Source organism: Mastomys coucha, unplaced genomic scaffold (genome assembly GCF_008632895.1).
Source record: "Mastomys coucha isolate ucsf_1 unplaced genomic scaffold, UCSF_Mcou_1 pScaffold11, whole genome shotgun sequence".
NCBI lineage: Eukaryota > Metazoa > Chordata > Mammalia > Rodentia > Muridae > Mastomys > Mastomys coucha.
Window position 1 is genome coordinate 15,662,557 of NW_022196893.1, and position 23,096 is coordinate 15,685,652.

The window sequence follows — 23,096 nt, forward strand, 5'->3', positions numbered from 1 at the left end:
GAGGAAGAGGGAGGAGAGGAGGGGGGAGGGAGGAGAGGAGGGGGGAAGAAGAAAGAGGGAAGAGGAAGGAGGCAGGTAGGATATTCCCACCTCACCAGGCTTGTTGTCCTCAGGTAGTTCAGCACCAGATGAGCGTCACTATAACAAGCTCCCATTCCGGCAATGACTCTCAGCTTGTTGCCAGGGTTGGTGCCAACCTGACTGGCTCCCGCCATAACAACCACAGTCTGCAGAGAAGTCTGGGAACCAGACTTTAATACAGGATTCCCTGGAGGTTGTATTCATGGAGGACCAGGACCTGCTGGTTTCCAGTTTGTCTGCTTCAAGGATCTCTAAATAGGCAAAGGGGACTCCGTAAGTCACCACCCTCCAAATGGAAGAGAGCTGGGGGATCTGAAACCCAGAGGCTTTCCCTAGATTCAGAGAACAGGGGGCACAAAGCAAATTTCCAGACTGGAGAAAGCACTGGTCAAACATCTCAGCTTGCTGCAGACATGCTCAAGCCAAGAACTGAAGAAATACTTAAGCTCCTATCAAGGAAGTGTTTGAAGCTTCGTTCTTAGCAGCTTGAGATAAAGACTCCCAGGGACAAAGCCTGAGCCAGGGGCACATTCATGAGCTTACCTCTAGGAATACCACTAGAGCCTTGAAGTGAAGACTGGGGCTAACAAAATGGCTCACTGGGAAAGGCATTTACTGTCAAGTCCTAGGACTTACACTTGACCCTCAGATCTCACATAGTAGAGGAGAAGAAAATCAGTTCCTTCAAGTTGTCCTCTGATCACCACATGCACACACATCCAGACAAATAAATAAACAAATGCAAAAATAAATGCTAGAAAAATGCTGTGAAGATCAGAGAAAAATCCCCCCACACTTAGTAGGCAGAAGGGTAACAATGGTTCTGAAATATGCTAACACATGTGGAGCACCACCTACATACATCAACACATATGGGGCCTTTCTGAGCTCCTAGCTTTAATGAGGCACCACGGCAGGTTTGTCTCTTGCCCTCAGAAGCCAGACAACCAGCCAAGGAAGACCTAGCTCATCTTTGTGAAGTCTGTATGAGGTGGAATCAAACCAGTTCTTAAACCATCAACAGGAATAACCTAGGCAGAACGAGCGGAGCCAATACAAAGTGTGTATATTTTAACACTGATGACATCCACATTCAGAACTTAGAGGGAAACTGTTTCTTAAGACATCTGGCTCGGACTGACCCCTCCCCCCATTCCCTCAGAAGCAACAAGAGCTGTGAGGCAGGGAGACAGACCACAGTGCAAGCCTGTCATCCCTTTCCCAGAGCGTTCTGTGAGATGTTATAATCATGGACAGAGCTACGGACAAATGATCTGTACCACCAGGTTTTGGTATGATGTGATGTATCTTCACACAAGCTACCGACATACCCTAGTGCTGGTGCCACACTGCGCAAGGTTTACCCTCACACACCATGTCCTGTTTCAGTGCTAGACAAGCCCAGGTACCAAAGCCAGGAACCAGTGCTAGAGGATGGTGCCCCATGCTGTACTGCATGCAAATCAAGCGAGAATCAGAGAGAGCAGATAGTCACACAGACAGGCAGGCATCCATCTCCCTCCAGGGCTAGGTTTGCTGTTCAAATCAGAGCTGCCGAGTGTGAACGTTATTTAGATTTAATAAGCCCTGTGTGGCGGGTGGCGATGTAGGCATATCAGCAAATAGCAGAGCATTCCCTGTTATTGAAAGTTTCGATCATGTAACATTGCTCAGCACCCAATCATTGAACAAGTAAATCAAAATGAAACATGAATTAACTAATGGATGTTGTCGGATTTAAAGCCAAGAAAATCCTGTCGGTCTCTCTCTTTCCCAGCACGGAGCTACAGCCTGCCTCCTGAAAGCTGATTCCCCATCTCCTTCTAATCTATTTACACACACGCACACACACACACACACACACACACACACACACACACACACAAACACCAGCTTTCCACATCCTCAGCCTAGGGCCTTTGAGAGTGCAGAGAATTGGGCTGGTGAGATGGCTCAGCCATTAAGAGCACTGACTGCTCGTCCAGAGGTCATGAGTTCAAATCCCAGCAACCACATGGTGGCTCACAACCATCCGTAATGAGGGACAAATAAAGAACCTATGGGCTGGAGCAAGCAGGGGCCGGAGCAAGAGGGAGAAAGGGAAGAGTGGGGAAAGAGTGCAGAGAATCTTCCAGAAGCTCACTTTGTGCACCAACCCCATCTTTTTCCAGGATGGAGGCCACAACCTAGGAATGACACTTCAGCTCCCTTCAGTAGCCCAGCTCCTTGGGGAGTCCAGTCCAAAGGACACCAGCACCTGCCTGGACTTAGCTATCACCTCTGAAGCAGGAATTGACCCATGATTCGCAGCATTGCCAGCCCCTGTCTGGCCAGCCTGGAAGTGTATGACACTGGTCACTCATTGGTACCTCCCATGAGTCTCAGGACTCATGGGACTCAGGACTAACTAGGTTCTTTCCTGTCCTGCTTATACTCATCTGATGCTCCACTATTCATCGCCTCCCCATCGCCCACCCCCGACAGCAAAAGAGGTTTATGATGGTCCACTCTGAGCACAAGCTGGCCACTGTGGCAGTCTCCCAGATGACATGGAGGTTGCTGTCCGTGGTCCTGCAAAACGTCCCCTTTGCGCTCGGTCCCATATCTGGTGCTGTCCGCGGTGCTGACCGCACAAGGATCACGCCGGCTCTAGAGCTGTCCGTGGTGCTTAGAGAGCTGGGGGGGGTGCGGGGGGGGGCAACCTGGGACACTTTCACCTAAGCCTGCCAGGCTCCATTCCCAGCTTACCCAGGAGAGGGCGCGCATCCGTTTTCCTTTGCTTCTAGATTTTTTTAGCTTGATTAAAAACAAAACTTACAGTGTTTATGCCACTCCAGGGGGAAAAGGCAAATTACAGCTTACATTTCAATTGACACAGCTGGCTTCACACCCTGATCTTCTACCTTGTCTCTGAAGCTTGCACAGCCTTCTCCAGGAAACTGGATGTGCCAGAGTCTAGAGGCTACACACCTGGACATAGACGCCCACACCTGCAGGCGTGCTTTATAGATGCCTGGATGCTCCCTGGAATTATTGGTGTGAGTCTGATGAAAAGCCCAAGGAACTGGAGTCTGACGTCACAGGCAATGGCAGTCACAACGGACAACTCACTCAGGAAGAGTGGAATATGCCCACACTGGCCCGCTCTGGTCCACACCAGCCCACACTGGTCCCAGCCTACTGTATAGCACCACCCAGATGAAAGGTTCTTCTTCACTTGTTGTCCTGCATGTTGATCCACTCTGGACACAGCCCCAGTGTTACACACACACACAGAGGTGTGCTTTAGTCCCCTCTTAGGAGACTCTCAATCCACTCAAGTTGACAATCCAGATTACCATCATAGCTTCTAAACTCCCTCTTAGCATTTTAAATTTTGGCGAAATCTGCATTTCATTTGTCTTTTACACACACACACCATCAGTGACATTTAGTGCAGATACCATATTGTGCAACCATTTCCTCTCCCTAGCCCATGAAAGGGGGACTTGATGGCCTCCTTCCTGCAGAATGTTTGTGTATCTGATTCTGTTGGGGAAACTAGGAATTCTGGGGGCCAAGCGTTGGGGTCCTATTCATTGTTTGGGGTCATGGAGACACCTAGTTAAAGAGTAAATTAATGTGTGAAGATGTGGTCCTGTAGCTCCTAGGTTGACCCAGATATATATTCAGCACCGCCACACATCTAAGAAAAGTAAGTAACCTCAGGTCAGGCCTGCACTGAGAGAAGCAACACAGGCCTCTTCTTAGAAGGCAGTCTTCAATGCATATGAGCAATAGAGTTTGGAGGGAACTGTGCTATGATAAAAATCTATAAAGACATGAAAGCAAGGCTAGGGAAAGGTGGTGGGTAAGGGCTTGCTGTACAGGTGTGAGGACGAAAGCTGGATACAGTGACATAGAGACTACTCCTTCTCCTATGCAAGATAGGAGATAGAAAGTAGAATCCCCGGCAGTTCACAAACCAGTCAATCAGTTACAAAGTAACAACCAATAAGAGGTCTTACCTCAAATAAGGTGGAAGATGAGAAGCAATGCTTACAGCTGTCCTCTGACCTTTGCAGGTGTGACACAGCACTCTTGTGCAAGGTTGCACTGTGCATGTACATGAGTGTGAGCACACACACAAACACACGAAGATTTAAAAAAGAGACAAGAGGGTACAAAGGAGGCCCCTAGTCACTTGTGGTGCTAATTCAGGGTAGCTTGGAAGCTGGGGGTTCCACCGGCATTGCTCCCCACCCACGTACCCCTAAACACCATGCAGTCACTTTACACACAAGTATAAAGTGCTGCACCTGAGTCTCTCCAAGGTGACTAATTAGCTTTTACCCAGTCTTGACCATAATTAGACCAGGGTCGGCCACCCCAGGGAACCAAGGCACTTCACAAGGGGACCATGCCCTCTCAGGTTAACCCAGGACCAGGAACCAACATCTGCCACCACGCACTGAGCTCCGAGTCATCAGCACGGCTAATTAGCACTAATTGTAATATCGTTTCTGTCTTGTGGCTAATACATTTAGACTTGCTAATCAAATCAAACCATTCCACCTTGCCTCCTGCCTTCAAATAAACATTTCTGCAGAACGAGAAATAAATAACTCCCAAGCTTTGTCGGCTTCTCTGAGCTGCTGTCTGCAGACATGGGTGGAGGTGGGGGATGGGGATCGAGAGTAGGGTGGCCAGCTGTTTGTCTCTGGGACCAAGGGCATAAAAGGAATCTGAGAAAGCACAGGGCTGGCTGTCTGGACTGCACTGAGAAATAGAGAGAAAAGTGAGAGACCCAGAGCCTAGAAGGGAGAGGAGGGAGGAAAAGAGAGGGAAGGGAGGAAAGAAGTAGGAAGGGAGGGAGGGAGAAAGAGAAGGGAGGGAGGTGAGGAGCTGGCCTGGTCTCTCCTTAAACAAACACCTTCCTCTTCACTTTCAGCATCTTTGCAGACATTTCTCCAGCAGCCCCCGTGAAGCTGGTAGCTCCTTGGAAACTCCCCTTCTCTCACCAAGGTGGTATACACAGATCTGCCTCTGCCTTGGCTCTAAGCTTGCAGGCCCTAGGTCTCCAGATCTAGGTTTTTGCCTAGCACTTCATCCAGTGCCTGGCGTGCAGTAAGTGTAGTACAGAATTCCTGGAGCCACAGAGCAGCAAACACACAGCCTAAGGATTAGGCTGATATCACCGAGGAGGGAACCAAGAGTCAAAGCCACCACCAGGTGACTGACTGACCGACCCCGACCGGCGTTTCAGATTGGTACAGAGTGAAACTGGCTCAGAACAAATCTCTGCTGGTTCTGGCTCATAACTGTTCTTTTTGGAGGGAGCAGAGACCACTGTCATCCCTGTGGCCACACATAACTCTCCTCCGGGAACCTACAGGAAAACAGAGCTGATGGCAGCAGGTCCTAGGGCTCTCTGCTCAAGGACAGGAAGGAGCAATTCTGAGAATTCTGGAAAGGAGATTGACAAAAGAGTGACCATGAATGCAATTTAGTGTAAATGGACTAGTTACCATGGCAATCCTGCTGTGGAAATGACTCGCCTCACACACCACCCCACTGCCCAGGAAGGGCTGTGCTGTCCCAGGGAACTTCAGGACTCCCACATGGCGCCTGGCTGTTCTGTATCTTGGCAAATGCCATGCTCTCAATTACCATTCTAGAGGGAGCAGGAGTGTGGACTTAACCTGGTTCTCACCTGGTTCTGCCAGGTGTGATCTAGATCACATTACTCTCCATTCTGAGCCCATGGTTTGGCCCAGAGATCTCCAGCAGTGTCTGGTCATGGCCCATCTCATGGCAGAAGGGAGTGAATGAGTTTGACAATAGGACAATGGACAGAGGATAGGAGCAACCGCTGAGCACCAGCTGCAGGCACAGGTCATCAAAACCTTCTGCAAGCCTTCAACACTGGAGCTGCTAAACCCATTTCACAGATGAGGAAGCCAAGGCTGGAGATGTCAATTTCACCAAGAAGTGCAGGTCTGTCAGCCAGGTCTGGACCTCACCAAGCCCATATCTTCCTAATTCATCTAGAGGATCACACAGCTTAGCTTGTCCTGCAAGGCTCCCCCAACCTAGCATCTCATGGCTACTTGCCGAGCAACAACCACAGGGTTGGTATACAAACTAAGACAAGGGAAAGTGTCCTACATGAGGTGAGGCTGTCAACTGTCATTAATTTCAGACTTTGTTCCTGAGAATTATTGATAATAAGGTTTATGAACGGCATCGGATATTGAGATTTTTTTCATGTAGTGATCACTGCTCACTTTTTAAGTGGCTCATTAGGGATAAGTCACAGAGGAGCAGTGTTAGGGAGGATGGAGTCTCCAGGGGCTGATTGGAGAACCTAAGAACGGAACAGCAACCAAACTGTGATTGACGGGAGCCAGCAGCACCCTAAGACAAAGCTCAGGGAAGAACATAAAACTGGGTTTGGGCAGAGATGTGTGCACAGGCGAATGGGATGAGGCTGGGTCTGAACCGCCTAAAATGGGGAAAGGGAACCAGGTGTCTCACTTCCCAGCAGTTGACTGTACAGTCAGCCAGCACTGGCGGCTAGCTCTCAGGGAAATCTGGCCATCCTGAGGCCCTAGGCTCACGACATTCACTAGTGCAGGCTCCTTAGTGGAAGCTGAGCTTAGACTGGGAGGAGAAGCCCCCTCCTCAGAGCCAGCAGGCAAGCAAGGGAGAGCACACACAGGGGTCTGTCCCAAGCAACAGACCATGGGGTGACACAGGGGTCTGTCCCAAGGGGTGATGGGGTGGTAAGAGAAGCCTTGTTCTCTCTCTCTCTCTCTCTCTCTCTCTCTCTCTCTCTCTCTCTCTGTGTGTGTGTGTGTATGTGTGTGTGTTTGTCTGTCTGTCTGTCTGTCTGTCTGTCTGTGTGCTTATGCCTGTGCCTGTGTGTGTTACTGAGATCGCACATCTCCCAGGCAAGCCTCTACCATCACTGAGTTGAAAGGATATAAGGAGCTTTGTATTTAAATCTTTAAACTAACTCTCTCTCTCTTTCTCTCTCTCTCTCTCTCTCTCTCTCTCTCTCTCTCTCTCTCTCTCTCTCTCTCTCTCTCTCTCTCTCTCTTTCTCTCTCTCTCTTAAGAAGAAATGTTCTAAAATCTAGCCTAAGAAAACCCAGCACAGACAAACAGAAACATCCAAACAGCTAACACTTGAGACCAAACTGGAGCCATGTGTCCCTCCTGCTATGGAGCCATGAGGTAAAATCAAGAACAGTCAGGGGTCAGCAAAGGTACTTGCCGCCACAGCGGACAACTTCAGTTTAATTCCTACGTGGTGGAAAGAGAGTGCCCACTCCCACAACTTGTCCTAGGACCTCTACATGCATGCTATAGCATAGCCATACATACAATCAATCAATAAAAAATGTAATCGAGTACAGTAAATTGTCACATATCTATCTTTGCTACACAACACCTGTGGCTTTGCCAGAGTCTTGGGGTAGGGAACGCACCCTGGGCACACAATGGTTCCTGGGTTGCAGTGGGGAAAGCCTAGACATGGGACGTCTGAGTGACTAGTGCCAGCTCCCACAGCCATCGTGGCAGGCCTCTGAGCCACATGCCTATGGCTCCTGACCGGCCTGGAGTACCTCCATGGTTAGGTTTCCCTCCCTCAGAAGGGGTGTTTATGTGTAGTGCTGGTATGAGTGTAAACAAATTACCTCCTGAGCTGAGCAGGCCAACCCCACACCCATGTTGTGTTCCTGGCAGGCCTCACTGAAGGCAGCGACTACCCCCATCTCCCAGGGTGGCCTAGTGAGCCACTGAGCCTGAAGTGCTCTGACACCCACAGTCTGAGCGGAAGTGAGGGTGAGCCAGGAGATGTGGGGACTCTGGTGTCTGTAGAAGAGATGCCAAGAAGACTGAAACTTTGGCACGTGGGTCTTGGGCCATCAAGCCCTGACTCCAGGGTCTCCCGTCCTGATGTGCCTGTACCCAGAGTGCCCAGGGGATGTCCTCCAATCTAGCCATTAGAAAAGAGGGAACTTCAATTGATAAAATGCCTCCATAAGATCTAGTTATAAGGCATATTCTTAATTAGTTGATTATTTGGGGAGGGCCCAGCCCATTGTGGGTGAGACTCCCGGGCTGATGGTCCTGGGTTCTATTAGAAAGCAGGGTGAGCAAGCTATGGAGAGCAAGTCAGTAAGCAGGACCCCACCCCACCCCGCCCCACCCCGCCCCACCCCGCCCCACAGTCTCGGCATCAGCTCCTACCTCCAGGTTCAGCTTGAGTTTTTGCTCTCACGGGCTTTGATGATGAACTGTTTTATGGAACTGTGAGTGACATAAACCCTTTCCTTCTCAGGTTGCCTTTGGTCATGGTGCTTTATCTCAGCAATAGGAACCCTAACTAAGACAAATAGGATCAGACTAAACTAGCCCGTCCAGAAATATACTTTGGGGTAAGAAAATACCTTTTAGAAAAACTCAAAGAAAGCAGTCTTTTATATTTAACAGACAGGACAGCTTCTTTAGCAGTGGCTAGGGGTCATTTCGTGAGAGGCTTTAGTGTTGATGACAGAGTTCCAGTTCTTGGCATAGGTGGGATTGTAAGACGATTCATTAGGCCATACATTGGGTTTATATGGTATTCTGTGTCTGTGAGTTAGGTTACAATAAGATGACTTTAACTTGTAACAAATCCAGTGTGTCCTAAACCATGATAAAACACTAACATCTGCACAGGCTTAGTGCTCATGAAATGATTATTGCTCCTATTTTACAGATAGGGAAACTGAGGTTTAGGAGATCCCATGCCTTATTTAGGTGGGTAAGGAAGTCCAAGGCTCTAATTTAGCCTCTAATGGTTATTTTTGGTTTTAAACTTGACTACATCTGGAATTAGCTAGGCAGCTGGTACACCTATGAGGGACTTTTCCCCTTAATTAAATCATTTGAGGTCAGAAGATCCACCTATAATCTGGGCCACACCTTCTGCTGGCAGCGTATATAAAGGACTTGGAAGAAGGGTGCTTGCTCTCTTTGCCTGCTAGCTCTCTCTGGCAAGTGTATTCCTTGACTGGCATTAGAGCGTACTTCTTCAGGATTCCAGCATATACTTAAGACCAGTTGAGACCCCTCGTGGACTTTATAACTACTCGGACTCTTGGACCTTCCACTGGTAGACCGCCATTCTTAAACTAGCTGGACCACAGCCTGTAAGCCACTGTAACAAATTATATATAGAGAGGGGGGAAGGAGAGAGAGAGAAGGGGAGAGAGAGAGAGAGATCCATTTGACTAGTTCTGTTCCTTAGAGAACCCTGACTAATACAGAGCTCCTTATCCAGGAATCTCCTCAGGCATTCCCTGACATTTGTAAAGAATGACTGCCATCACTAATAATCTCTCCATAATAATCATAATAGTCATCATCAGTATCACCATCATCACTATGGTTACTATGACCACCACCATCACCACCACCACCACCACCACCACCACCACCACCACCTCCCTTCACTCATCACCACTACACCATCCTCTCCATCACGTATCAGCTTTACCATTGTTATCACCATCGCCTCCATCAACAGCATCATCACCACAGTCATTGCCATCATTAGTATCATCACTACCGCCATCAGTCATCGCCTCTGTCAACCATCACCATCATCACCATAATCACCATCTCCATCAATGGCCTCTCAGTCATTGTCACCATTATCATCACTATCACCATCATCATATCATCATCATCACCTGTCAATCATTGCCATCATTACCACCTCCCATCAACCATCCCCATCTCTACCATCCCCATCAGTCATTATTTGATCGAAATCTATCACTTTGACGTCATTATCATCTCTTTCATCATAATAATCATTACTGCCAACTTTCCAAGAAGAAAAGAAGGGACAAAGGTTAAAAAAGCAAGACCAGCCCTATCTCCCCAGTTTTTCGGGTATCCATACTAAGTGTCTACCTCAAATAGAGCCAGAGTTCTCACACTTCAGAGGTGCCAGGCTCTTGTAGGTGGCAGGTGATAACACAGGGCCCTGCACCTGATGGTAAAGACCCCAACCCCCTCTGGGTGGGGAGACACCGGGTACTTGTATAGATAGACAGATGCAGGCAGACAGTCAAGGGCTCGTTGTGATAGAGATGGTGGTGGCAATGCTGAGGGACCTGCAAGAAGCTTGGATCCTGGTCATGGATAGCATGGGTCAGTTAAAAATCTATGACCGTGGGGACTGGAGAGATGGCTCAGTGGTTAAGAGCATTAACTGCTCTATCAGAGGTCCTGAGTTCAATTACCAGCACCCACATGGTGGCTCACAACCATCTGTCATGGGATCTGATGCCATCTTCTGGTGTGTCTGAAGACAGTAACAGTGTACTCACATATATAAAATAAATAAATAAATCTTAAAAAAACAAAACCAAAACTGTGACTCCTTGTTCTTAGGAGTGTGGTGGAAGTTCCCAGCATGCCTTGCATTTGCTTATGAGTACCTATATTTTGCTCCATGATTTATCAGCTTAGTCTACAGAGCAGGAAGAGCTGTTGAACCCACTGTTTCTTCACTGAGAGCTTTAATTTCTCAGACAAATCATATTAAGATACTCACTATTGCTGATACTTCTGTTTCAAACATCAGCATTGCCCATGGCCACCAACAGAGGTACAAGTGTAGGTAGAAGAGGGACAGGCAGAATGTCGGCATCCAAGACACCGAGCTGAGAAGTGTCATGCTGTTAGATGACAGGGACACCATGTATATTAAAAGGCAGTGGTTGGCTTTTAATATACAGATTCCCTTGTCAGTAGCTCTATAGGGCTTTTGTGGGCTTTGCCTCTGGAAGCACAGCTCTCTCCTCAGTTAGGGGTCAACCCTGGAGAGGTTAGGAACTGTAAAGGTTTTGCTTCTCCTTTACAGACACACAACGGCACTGCATCCTCAAGGGTATAAAGTAAACAGTAGTGGTTTCCCAGCACTTCCGCTACCACTTAAGCCTGTGCTTCCTACTTCCACTTCCGATGGACACCTCTTTACTTCACTGACAGAACACTGCAGCTCCAAGTGTGATTTGCCATCAAGTGGCAAAGCTAAGCCCAGTCAGCTCCTGCACTTTTCAATTCACTTACAAAAGACAACAACGATGCTTCTCTGCTAATGCAGAGAACTACATTTCCTCACAGGCATGCTTAGTACAGGGGGTTGTCACTGCCTCTAATAACTCAACCACTAGCAGCAACAGTACCACCACCGTGAGCAAAGCACTACACTCTAATCACGGTTAAACGGCCATTATCCTCATCAGAAAAACACTATCATAGTCACCACCGTTCTTACTATCATCAAGGTTATCATCACCACGAGCATCACTATCATGGCCACTATTATCATCATTATCACTATCACCAGCATGGTCACCATCATCAACACCAACATCATGGTCACCACCATCAACATCAACATCATGGTCACCATCATCAACATCGGTATAATGGTCATCATCCCAGCACCGTCACCATCACCAGCTCCGTCTCTACCACTGTCATAGTCACCAGCACCATCATCAGCGTCAGCATCATGGTTACTATCATCAGCATCATGATCACCACTACCACACAATGTTGTCAAGAAGAACCCAGAGTTCCCTTCATAAGAAGGAGATGATCTAAGACCTGGGTCTTCATGTATGGCCTTGGCTTTATTAAAAAAAGGTAAAAGAAAAAAGACAACCTAAGTGGGAGAACTGTCTTGGGTGAAAGTCCAGTGACCCCCTCAGGTGTTTTGGTGAATCTGTCAAATGGTTGACAGTGTGCCAGGAGATGCTGCTGAAGAACCTGGAGCCAGACTGGGAAAGGTCCCGTCTGTTCACTGGAAATGCTTCCTGGACTTTATTCCTCAGGCCATGGCTTCTGAACTGGAGCCAACTGTCTCCCCATGAAGGCCGAGGGCAGGTGTGTATTGCTCCAGATGCCCATGTAGCCTCCAGCAGAATCGTTTCCTCTTCCATGTGTGCACCCAAGTGAGAAGTCAAGCAAACATCCCGAACAACTGCCATCAGCAATGGAGTTGGTGAGAGCATCTGGCATGTCAGGGTCAACTTTAGAATAAACAACACTGTTGACAATACAGAGGACAGAAACTGGGGACAGCAGCCACCTAAGCTGCTGGCCTTTCCCAAGTGAGAGTGGTTGAGAGGTGAGTAGGGGCAGCTACAGAAGCAGGAAAATAAGTACTTGGGGGTAACATTGGCAAGATGAAAATGTTGGGCTGATGTGAGGAGAGGCACCAGAGAGAAGCCCAAGGCAATGGGCATCTGTGCACCCAACAGAGGAGGGGAGCAGCCAGGAGATGTGACCAGAGACCACTTCAGAAGCCACACGTGCCAGGTTCTGCAACACCCATCGTGTATCCTCCTACCTCCAGTCAGTCCTACAAGGCACTTGGTGATCCCCATCTCACAGACTGGGTCCACAGAGGCCAACTGGGTTCAAGAAGCGCAAGGTCACAAAACTAACAAGGCTCGGGGATGGAATCTGAGCTGACGTCATGGAGACGTGTCACTGCTCGGGAGGGAATCTCCAGGTTCTCTGATCCCTGGGCACAGTGCTCACCACCTCTGCCATCACCCAAGTGGCTCCCTGGTTTACAGAAGAGGAGAAACACCTACCGATGTATCAGCAATGTGTCCACAGAGCCTCTGAGTGGTGTACAGGGATGTCAGCCCTAATTTCTGTTTCTAAGTAAGGTTCACAAACATTAGCCAAGTCCTGCAGGGGTTCATGCCTGGTCACTCCCACCACTTGGCTGCTTCTGTGCCAGGGAACTCATGCTTCCAAAGTGAGGTTGCCCCATGTGCAGATGAGGCTCATGGGAGAGGAGCCCACCTTTCCTGAGGTTGGCAGGTCCTGTTCTTCTGTCTTCCACCTTTTATGAGCTATGGACTGATTGCTGGAGGAAAGAGGAGAGGAGATACCCTCAACCTTGGCATTTTACTTGCGAGATGAAATGTTTCATCATCCTATGGCTTAACACATAGGATGGTGCCTGCCACCTCAAGATACTGCTACACAAATGTCAATGTTTTAATGAATGACAGGGTTCAGGGGAACCAACTGCCCTCACCTGGGATGATCATACAAGAGGGACAGAAAGGGACAATTCATATAATATAAAGTCTAAACAAACACCACAGCTGGGCTACACTTTGAACACCTATATTTCATTTAATTAATTAATGGTTTCTTGAGATGGGGTCTCTCTCTATATAGCTCTGGTTCTCCTGTAATGAAACTCTGTAGACCAAGCTGGCCCCAAACTCACAGAGACCCACCTTGCCTCTGCCTCTGGAGTACTGGGATTAAAGGCATGCACTACCACTACCCAGCAACCAAGGGAATTTTTGATACTTGATATTTATTTGGCATTGTTATCTGTCAGGGAGTGGGTATCTCCTGACAACTTCCCCAGTCCCTAGCAAGTCTTTGCCTTGGGGACATACTTCCTCCGAGTGCACTGAGGTCTGATGACAGTCAATGACATCCCACTAGATATTTACACTGATATTAAGAATGTGGGCAGGCAGATCTCTATGAGTTCTGGGCCAGCCTCATCTATAGAGAGAACTCTAGAACAGCCAGGGCTACATAAAAAAAGCCCTGTCTTGGAAAAAAAGAAGGGAAGGAAGGAAGGGAAGGGGGAGAGAGGAAGGGAGGGAAAGAAAGGAAGGAAGGAAGGAAGGAAGGAAGGAAGGAAGAGAGAGAGAAAGAAAAAAGAAAGGGAGAAAGGAAAAAGAAAGGAAGGAAGAAAAAAGGAAAAGGAGAGGAAGGAAGGAAAATAGAAAGGAAAGGAAAGGAAAGGAAAAGAGGAAGGAAGGAAAGAAAGGAAGGAAGGAAAGAAAGGAAGGAAGGAAGGAAGGAAAGAAAGGAATTTCCCTTAATTATGACATTGAGTAAGATGGGCAGTGATTAGTACTGGGCTCTGTCTCCAGAGAGTAATGAAGTTAGCAATCAGACTTCTCTCAGGACCTCTGTCCTGAATTTGTCTGGGAGGAGAAACAGTGTATCCTGGCATCCCGCTGCTGGTACAAAGTGTATCTTTGCACCTCCAAAGACTGAAAGGAGGTACTTGTACACTGCACACTTGACAGCAGCTGTCTTTAGAGTCAAAAGGGAGAAGAAGCCTGATGCCACAGATGACAACACAAAGGGGTCTGTATGTGGGAAGCTATTACTCTGCCTTTAAAAGAGGGAAATTGCTGGGCGGTGGTGACGCAAGCCCTTGATCCTAGCACTTGGGAGCCAGAGGCAGGTGGTTCCCTATGAGTTCAAGGCTAGCCTGGTCTACAGGGTAAATTCCAGGACAGCCAACTCTACACTGAAAAATCATGTGTCGAAACACCAAAAAAAAATTCAAAAAACCAAAAAGAAAAAGAAAAAGAAAAAAGAAAAACAGAAAAACCCTGTCCTCTCCCCCAAAAAAAAGAAAGAAAAAAGAAAAGCACAATAAAATAAAATAAAATAAAATAAAATAAAATAAAATAAAAAAGAAAGGAAGGGAGAGAGAGAGAGAGAGAGAGAGAGAGAGAGAGAGAGAGCAAGAAATTCCCATTCTTGTTTGTACATGGACAGGCATGAATGGCACTGCGCTGAATGAAATAAACCAATACATGCTTGTCTATCTGAAGCTCCCTGAAGGAAACTAAGATGCACAAAGTAGAACTGGAGCAGTAGGGTGCTCAGAGGAGGGGTGGAAAGCTGTTTAGTAGGGACAGAGTTTCAGCTCCAGCAGATTTGGGGTTCTGGAGATAAGGCAGAGTATCAGTGACACACCAGAGTGAGTTGAGGGACCATGTATCTAATAGCAGTAAGATTTCTATCACCTACATTGTATCACAATACAGTTTCTTTTTCTGCAGAGAAGGGAACAATGCTTGCAAAAGTAAGGAAGAAACTTCTGCAATCTGCCGTCCCCTCCCCCATCCCTCTCCCCCTGCTGTGGGAGGGGCCTTGGGCAGGCTCTCTCCACTTGGAACCTTCCTGTGGAAAATAGAGAGAATGTTACAACAGACCTGTCCAGAAGGAGGAGAGAGCACTGCAGACTCAAAGCTGTTGCCAAAACCACAGGAGACCTGAGCCAGCATGCCTGCCTGCTCCATCAGCCCTGCTGTGCATCCACCCAGGGCTGCCATCTGCCCTCCAGCAGGTCCTGGGTTGTCCCTGGGTTGCAACAGTGGTGAAGGCTGCAGAGGAGACATGCAAAGCCCCAAGTAGGGTGCTGCTGGTGTCGCAGGGTAAAGCCAGGCTACTGCCTCTTCTTCAGCTTCTGATGAGTCTCTGACAGGGCTGCACAGGGCTTCAGACATGAGACCCCCACTGCTGGGATAGTGTGCTCTGTGTACCCAACACCCAGTGGTCACTCATGGCATACTGGTGAATGGCTTAACTGATTGTCCAAAAAAGGTCCATTGTGGGTCTAACCCAAGGCACTCAAATTGCAGCCCCAGAGGAACAAATGGTTCCTGCAGCCAGGACACCTCCTCCCAGCAGACTGTAAAACAAGGAACGTATTATTGGAGGAGCTTGGCCTTGTGTGGCCCCAGATCAAGCAATAATTAAGAAAGCTGTTGGTGCCGCACACGGGCCAGGCCTAGGGAATGAGGTCAGCAGACCGGGTTGGGGGCCAGAAGGGAAGGTCTATCTGAGGCTGTATCTGGGAGGGGCACTTATGGAGGACTAGGGTAAAGATGTAATGATGTACCCAGGGAGTGTATGGCTTGATCAGTGTCTCAGATGTGGAGTTTGGAGGTGCAGGAGTGAGCCACTGAAACCTGTCCTCAGCTCAACTCTACTCACTCTCCCTTGCCATCTTTTTTAGCACAGCAGAAGTAGTGACCACAAGAAGTTCTGGGCTATCATCTGTGGGCTATCATAACAGCACAAACTGAGCCCCTCTGTGGCACAGCATCTAAGAGCCCCCAGGATGTGGAAGAGTATAAAAGACCATGGGGTCTCACGAGAAGCGAAAATTCTGATTCAGTGTCTCTAAGTGGTACCTCCCCATACTGCTCTATAAGATGCCTCCACACGGTGGAGTGATAAGCAAGGGTTAAGCTTCAAAGGGAACAGGAAATGACACAGTCTGGGCACTGGCCTCCGCATTTTTGAGCTTTCAGGTGGCAGAACTGGAGTCAGAATGAACATCCTCAACAAGGACAGGGCTGTCTGAGCCCAGGCAGAGATCACATCGCTTGGAATGGTGTTAGTCCACCTGAGCTTCCAGCCCAAAGCCTGGAAACAGGAAGAAAACAGTTCCTCACAGCTCTTCAGCCAGACCTGCCCCCAGTTCCTGCCTCACCATTGTTGGTAACAGTAATAGCCTCATCTTAAACCTGGACACTTTCAGGAAGAGGCCTACTGAGAGGCATGTCCTGAACCCTTAGCATGATCCTGAAGGATAAGTGGGCCCCCAAACTCTGTCCATACCCAACTCAGTGCTCTCGGCCCCTTCCTGTTCCAGACAGCTGGATGTGACAAACATTGCTCAGAGGAAAGACAAGGCAAGTGTCAATGTGGTAGAAACTGGAGGATTAAGATGGCTTTGTGGGGATCCTTTCTGGTTCATAAAGCATGATGGTTGGGTGCTATTGCGGGGATATGTGCCGCCCACTAAACCTTGTTACGACGTGGGCACATTACCTGTCTGACAAACTTAGAAGGATCCATAAGTCTGGGGGTTGGAGAGATGGCTCAGGGGTTAAGAGCACTGACTGCTCTTCCAGAGGTCCTGAGTTAATACCCAGCAACCACATGGTGGTAATGGAATCGGATGCACTGCTCTGGTGTGTCTAAGGACAGCGACAGTGTACTCATATACATAAAGTAAATAAAATAAATCTTAAAAAAAAAAATCACAGCCTCAATACCTGGCTTAAAAAAAAAAAAAAAAAAAAAAGATGGCTTTGTGGGGCCTCTCAGCCCTGCCCAGGCTGCTTGCCAGGCCCCATTAGCTCCAACATCAGTTGGTTGTCCATACCTCTGCAAGTCTGTGCCACTTTAAGGGCTCCCCGCAACATTACAGATCCAGAAACTGATTAAAAAAATCTCGCCTCTTGGTCAAGCAGGAGGACTATTCTACACCGACCCCCACAGCATCAGCAACCTGGTCCACATGCCTGCTTCTCCAGGTACCAAATCCCCAGCTCCGGATTCAAATACTCAAACCCTCTACCAAGCAATGGGTTTAGAAACTCCGCCTGTCACCCCACCCACCATGGAAGAAGCTCTGCAGCCTGTCCACCTCAGCTCTGGGAAGAACACACAGTTACAGGGAAGCCAGAGTGTGGTCAGTGCAAGCCTGTCACCCCTCCTTCTAACAGGGGGGCACGCCTAACCTAGAACCCCCAGATATGCCAGGCTCAGGTGAGACCCATGGTTCACATCTACATAGAACTTTGACCTGTGGCCTTGACTGGAAACAGAGCCTTTGTCCTAACTCTGTTGAGGTCATTCTAGGGAAGAGTGGCCCCTAAACCCAAAAGACTAATGTCCTCATACGACCAGGCACAATGGATACGTGGAGGAGCAACAGGCTGTGGCCATGGTTCCATTCATACAGGGACAGCTTGCCTACCATGCTCAAAGCCCCAGATCACTCAATTCCCCAAGACAGAATTTGAGGCCAGCCTGGGCTACATGAGACCCTGTCTCAAAAACAAAAACATAAACCGAAAGAAAAGAGAGAAATGACAGAGACCACCAAAGCAGGAACAGAGACTGTGGAGACGCAGCCAGAGCCTAGAGTAAAGTGTCCACAAGCCAAAGAATACTTGGGACTGAAGATCCCGTCGGTGAGGAGGCTCCTTCCCTGGAGTCAGAGGAAACTCAGTTCTGTAGATAACACTAATTTCAGACTTCTGGTGTCCAGACCCACTAACTAACACAGTTGTTTTAAGCCTCAAACTGTAGTCATGTGATACAGTGGCCCGAGAAAACACACAGCTGAGGGACAGTGACAGCCCTGAGGATGGTAACTTGAGATGTGGGCAGCCCCGGTCCAGTCCCTGTCCTGGAAGCCTCTCTCTCTTCAGGCTCTATCTACAAGGAACCTCTCTGCTGTGACTCCTCACTTACAGGCTGCTGTTGCTGCTGCAACGGGAGTCGTTCACACTCTCACTTCCGAATTAGTGTGATCACAAGACCGAATTGCAGATAAGAAATACTCCAGCCCGTGAAGCCTAAGAGAATCCACAAGGCATTGGGCACCACTTGTGGGGCCCTAGCTGGGCATGGGCTACACACCTCGAAAGTCTGGGATACCGGTTCCTCTGTGCAGCAACCCCAGGCCAGAGAGTCCCGGGACCAGAGTAGCGTGTTTGTCTTTCCTATTGATAAAACAAAGCCTAAAGGAGGCAGACAGAGCCCTGGGAAAGCATGGGAGGGGTACACACACACATTCTTCTCTTGAGTCACCAGGGCTGGGGCACGAAGGGGGGAATAAATTACTACGCAAGTCCAGCCGCACTGGGATGTAATAAAATGTGTTGCTAAGATACAAGTACCAAGGAAGTTCATTAAAGGCCGCTTTAACCCCGGCTGCCAGACTCTTCCTCCTTCCAAGGCGGCTTATTTGGTGCCGTCCCCTGTGTTTATAATTAGATCCACAGTAGAAGAGGCCACGCTGCCCATTCACGTCCACTCAGCAGAATGCATTAATAAAATAACTTGGCTATGCTGACCTGGGCCTCAGTGTTTGGGGTAGAGCTGCAGGCCTATTTTACTTTAAGAGCCTCACTCACTGATCTAAATGGCAAACACCCTTGAGGAACCTCAATGGCTCTGTGGTTATACAATCTCTCTGGGGATGCTATGTTCTGCTGGGTTCACCTCGTGGAATCTCATACCAGGACAACAGAATAATTACACCTGGGAAGCTGTCACCTCACAGCCTCCCCAACATCTTAAGAGTCTCATGGTTGCAGAGTCTCAGCTGGTCAGCCCTCATGTTCTCTTAAGTAGCCACCATGCGATGCTGGCAGGGGACAGGAGGTGAGGGAGGGAAGCCACTTCAAGATTGTGACCCAGCCCAGCGGAGCTATCGAAGGGTTGACCCAGAGGAGGAAACCAGGCCTTGTCTGAGACAGCACTTGGCTGCCTACTCCTGCTCTGGATGAGGGGGGGAGCATGACAGTCAGCTCTCAGGGATGTCGTTTCTGGCCAGGAGGGTTTGGAGACCTGCATTCTCTGCACTGATGCACATATCAGGAGGCCTCGCTACACACTCACAGAGCACGGTATGTTAGGCCAGGTCTCACGCCCACAGGACCATGCTGAGAGCTACCCGCTCATCAGAACTCCGGGAACCCCAGCTGCCATTGGGCCATCAGAGAACCTTGAAGCCCTTAGCACTTCTGAACCCAGGATCTCCAAGTTAGGAAGGAACACCTGGCCTTGGCCTGGGTTAGCAGCCATGGCCTCATCTCCTTTAGGTGGAGTGATGGCTTGGCCTGGGTTAGCAGCCATGGCCTCATCTCCTTTAGGTGGAGTGATGGCTTGGCCTGGGTTAGCAGCCATGGCCTCATCTCTGTTAGGTGGAGTGATGGCTTGGCCTGGGTTAGCAGCCATGGCCTCATCTCTGTTAGGTGGAGTGTGGGCTTGGCAGCACAAGTCTCCCTGAAGCTCTTCTCTAGATGGTGCCAACCCTGACCCCAGCAGAACTGAGTCTAGCATGCAAGCCCAGGAGCTGATTTAAATAGAGGAGGGGGTTAGTACAGCAGAGAGACAACCAACCCTACCTCAGCTCTCTTCTCCATATTCACTTGTCCTCTGGCCACACAGGTCTCTAATGCAAACACTAGACCCATCCTTAAGCAGGGAAGGACTCCTCTGTCCAGAGTGTGACAGAATAGCCTGTCCTTACTCACTACTACTGCAGGCCTGGGTTCCAATGTCATCTTCTTAGTGACAACCTCTGGCCCACCCATATCATGTACCCCATATTCCTAGACCCGCTCTACTTGGCCAGAGTACCTGCCACCCCAAAGTCCCCGCACGTCTCTTACTATGTTGACTATCGCCTGCCTGAGGCTGGCAGCACTACCTGTCCTTGTCCTGGCACCATGTCAACCCAGCACTATTCTGCACAAACTAAATGTCAGTGTGTTCAGGTGCCATGGCTACTGCAGCCTTCCCCGATGAGCATGTGCCCATGGACACACACTCTCACAAAGGAGACAAAGGTCACAAAGGGGCAAAGCAGAGAATATGTAAAAAGGGCATAAGATACTCTACTGGCTGGTTTTGTGTGTCTACTGGAGGAAATGCCTCCATGAGATCTAGCTGTAAGGCATTTTCTCAATTAGTGATCAAGGGTGGGAGGGCCCATTGTGGGTGGTGCCATCCCTGGGCTGGTAGTCTTGGGTTCTACAAGAAAGCAATCTGATCATGCCAGGGGAAGCAAGCCAGTAACATCCCTCTATGGCCTCTGCATCAGCTCCTGCTTCCTGACCTGCTTGAGTTCCTGTCCTGACTTCCTTTGGTGATGAACAGCAAAGTGGAAGTGTAAGCTGAATAAACCCTTTCCTCCCCAACTTGCATCTTGGTCATGATGTTTTTGCAGGAATAGAAACCCTGACTAAGACAGAGGAGAGCTCTGTCACCCCAGTGTCCTTCCAGTCCCCATTGCTCAACATTCTGGGCCACATGGGAGTCCCTGCCTCAGCTTTAAGAAACCAGCTACTGGGGCCTTTCAAAGTTTCCATATTTGCCATTCGCCCACCCGAAGCTAAGACAACCTCACCCTACAACCACACCAGTGTCTAGCATGTCCTTTTCTTTCTTAGCCAGGGGTGGGGGGAGGGTGCAGCATGAGCAGATGGAACTGTCACTTAGCAGCCTGACCCAGCATACGTGTCACCACCAAGCAGTGTCATTAAATCCAAGTATGAAACACTCCACTGATGGTGGGGATCAACCCCTCTTGGTGAGCCGTGTCTCACAGTTCTGGACCAGGCTCTCTGATGTGTATTTTAATGACTCTGATCTTTGTTTACATGTGTAGATTGTCTGTCTGCCTGAATGACATGCGATCACCCCCCACTTCCTTCCTTCCTACCTCCCTATTCCATCCCTGCCCTTTCTCTTTCCTGGGGGTAGAAAGGTGCCTGCAGCTTGTCTCAGTGACAGTTTGCTGGCACCTGTAGCAAAGCCACCTCAGCCCTACCACTGCTATCTTCTAAGATTCTGTTACACCCATTAAGGGATCAAAGAGCAGGCATTATGTCCCCCAGTGGTCTTACTAGTTATCAGCGTCCAGCACCTTTAGGGGGCTTACCCCCTTCACGGGCCCACTGTAGACCTCTATCCCCAAGTGTAGACTCCAAATGCAGTGAGGAGTATGCACAGGCTGGGCAACAAACAAGAACACTGGGGCTAAGGTAACCAGCCTTCATCTAAAGCCCACCAACAGGCTTCACACACAACTCCAGAACAGGACAGGGGCTCTGCCCACGCTGCCCACTCCTTACTTGTGCAGCCTGGAAGTCTGCTGCCACCAGGCCTTTAAGAATCACTTTAGAGTTTTAAGAGCATCACCTGGGGATTGCTTCTTGGTGGGTGGTCCTGTTGTCAGAACACAAGGACATCCCATGCAAGACCCAATCTCTGAAAGGAGCAGTCCCTGGGAGAGGCAGCTTCTAAGAGAAATAATTGTAGGACTCTCTTCCTTTTGGTTACAGCATGATGGGAGAAGACTAAACCTTCCAGGTAGTTCTGGCCACTAGACCCAGGCCCGTTCTACTCACGGCCTCACTCTCCCCTCTGTGAGAGGATGTGTCCTCCAATATACCTTCTTGGTATTCACTTCTGATATGTTCGACCATAACCCACTGGCCAGTTCTAGGAGATGCTGAGAGACATCTTCATCTGCCAACTCCCAAGTCCAGCTGTGTTCACAGGAGTATTAAGACTTAGAGCATCTCTAAATTGCCAGCAGGGTAGAGTGGGACACACCTTTAATCCCAGCACTCAGGAGGCAGAGGCAGGAAGATCCCTAAATTCAACGTCAAGGCAGTCTGCACGTGAATTCCACATCAGCTAGGCCTACATAGTAAGGTGCCTTCTTTAAAAAGAAAGGAAGGAAGGGAAGGGAAGGGAAGGGAAAAGAGAAGAGAAGAGAAGAGAAGAGAAGAGAAGAGAAAAGAAGAGAGGAAAGGAAAGAAAAGAAAAGAGTGACTCTGAGGTTTCTGTCCCACCCAAAAACCACATCTGCATCTGTGCTCTAAGTCTTTCTGCCCCTTGCAATTATGGTAATAAAGAAACAGTGGGAATAGCTCCTCCACTCAATTGCCCTGCTGCAGGCTGGGCACCAGGCCTAGCACTAGCCCTCACCCATTGTTGAGACCCCATCTTAGGACCAGAGCCAGCTCCTTCCCAGACTGAGGGTTTGACTTCTTCCTGGATGCCCTACCCTAGAAAAAAAATCTCTGTGGATATATCATTTCCTTGTAATTAAGAGGACAAGAGCCAAACCCCGTCACCCCAAAAGTGCAGCCAGGCTGAGAGCTGGGGACTCCCGTTATTGGCCATCAGAAGGAACCAGAAAAAAAGCTGCCAGAAAGAAGCTGCAGTAGCAGCTTCTCCCACGTTGGAGACACTACCCCACATGATGCCCACAGGGAGAACAATCTTAAGGAAGTACACTTGTCCCTTTAGAGAACAGAGACAATATTCTCTATTCTTCTAATATTTCAAAATTAGAAGAATTAGTCCACCTTAAAGTAGAACAGGATGTCAGCTGTCATCAAAAAGAAAAACCCAAGCCCTGCAGAGACTCAGGCCAGGGTTGCACAAACACAAAGTTGGGTGTTGGTGGCAGGCAGGCTCATCAATAGGCCCAGGGTCTGTCCACTCTAGACCCACTTCTTGGGCCTCTTGACCTGACCTGCCACATGTTCCCAATCTGGAACTAGGCAGAACAGGGAGAGAATCTGCCCAGACCCCTTGAAAGTTTTAGGACTTTCTATATCCATGGAAAAG

The 23,096-nt window shown here is 48.9% G+C and overlaps 1 protein-coding gene and 1 non-coding gene across 3 annotated transcripts in view; one reads left to right on the plus strand and one right to left on the minus strand.

Annotated features, from left to right (window-relative positions):
- Positions 1–23,096, minus strand: part of Phf21b (PHD finger protein 21B) — a 72,874-nt gene that overhangs the window by 40,731 nt on the left and 9,047 nt on the right. The gene's annotated exons all lie outside the window — the stretch shown is intronic.
- LOC116082845 lies at positions 16,671–16,770 on the plus strand. The gene has a single exon (XR_004115477.1). It is a non-coding gene; the product is annotated as a small nucleolar RNA U13 (small nucleolar RNA).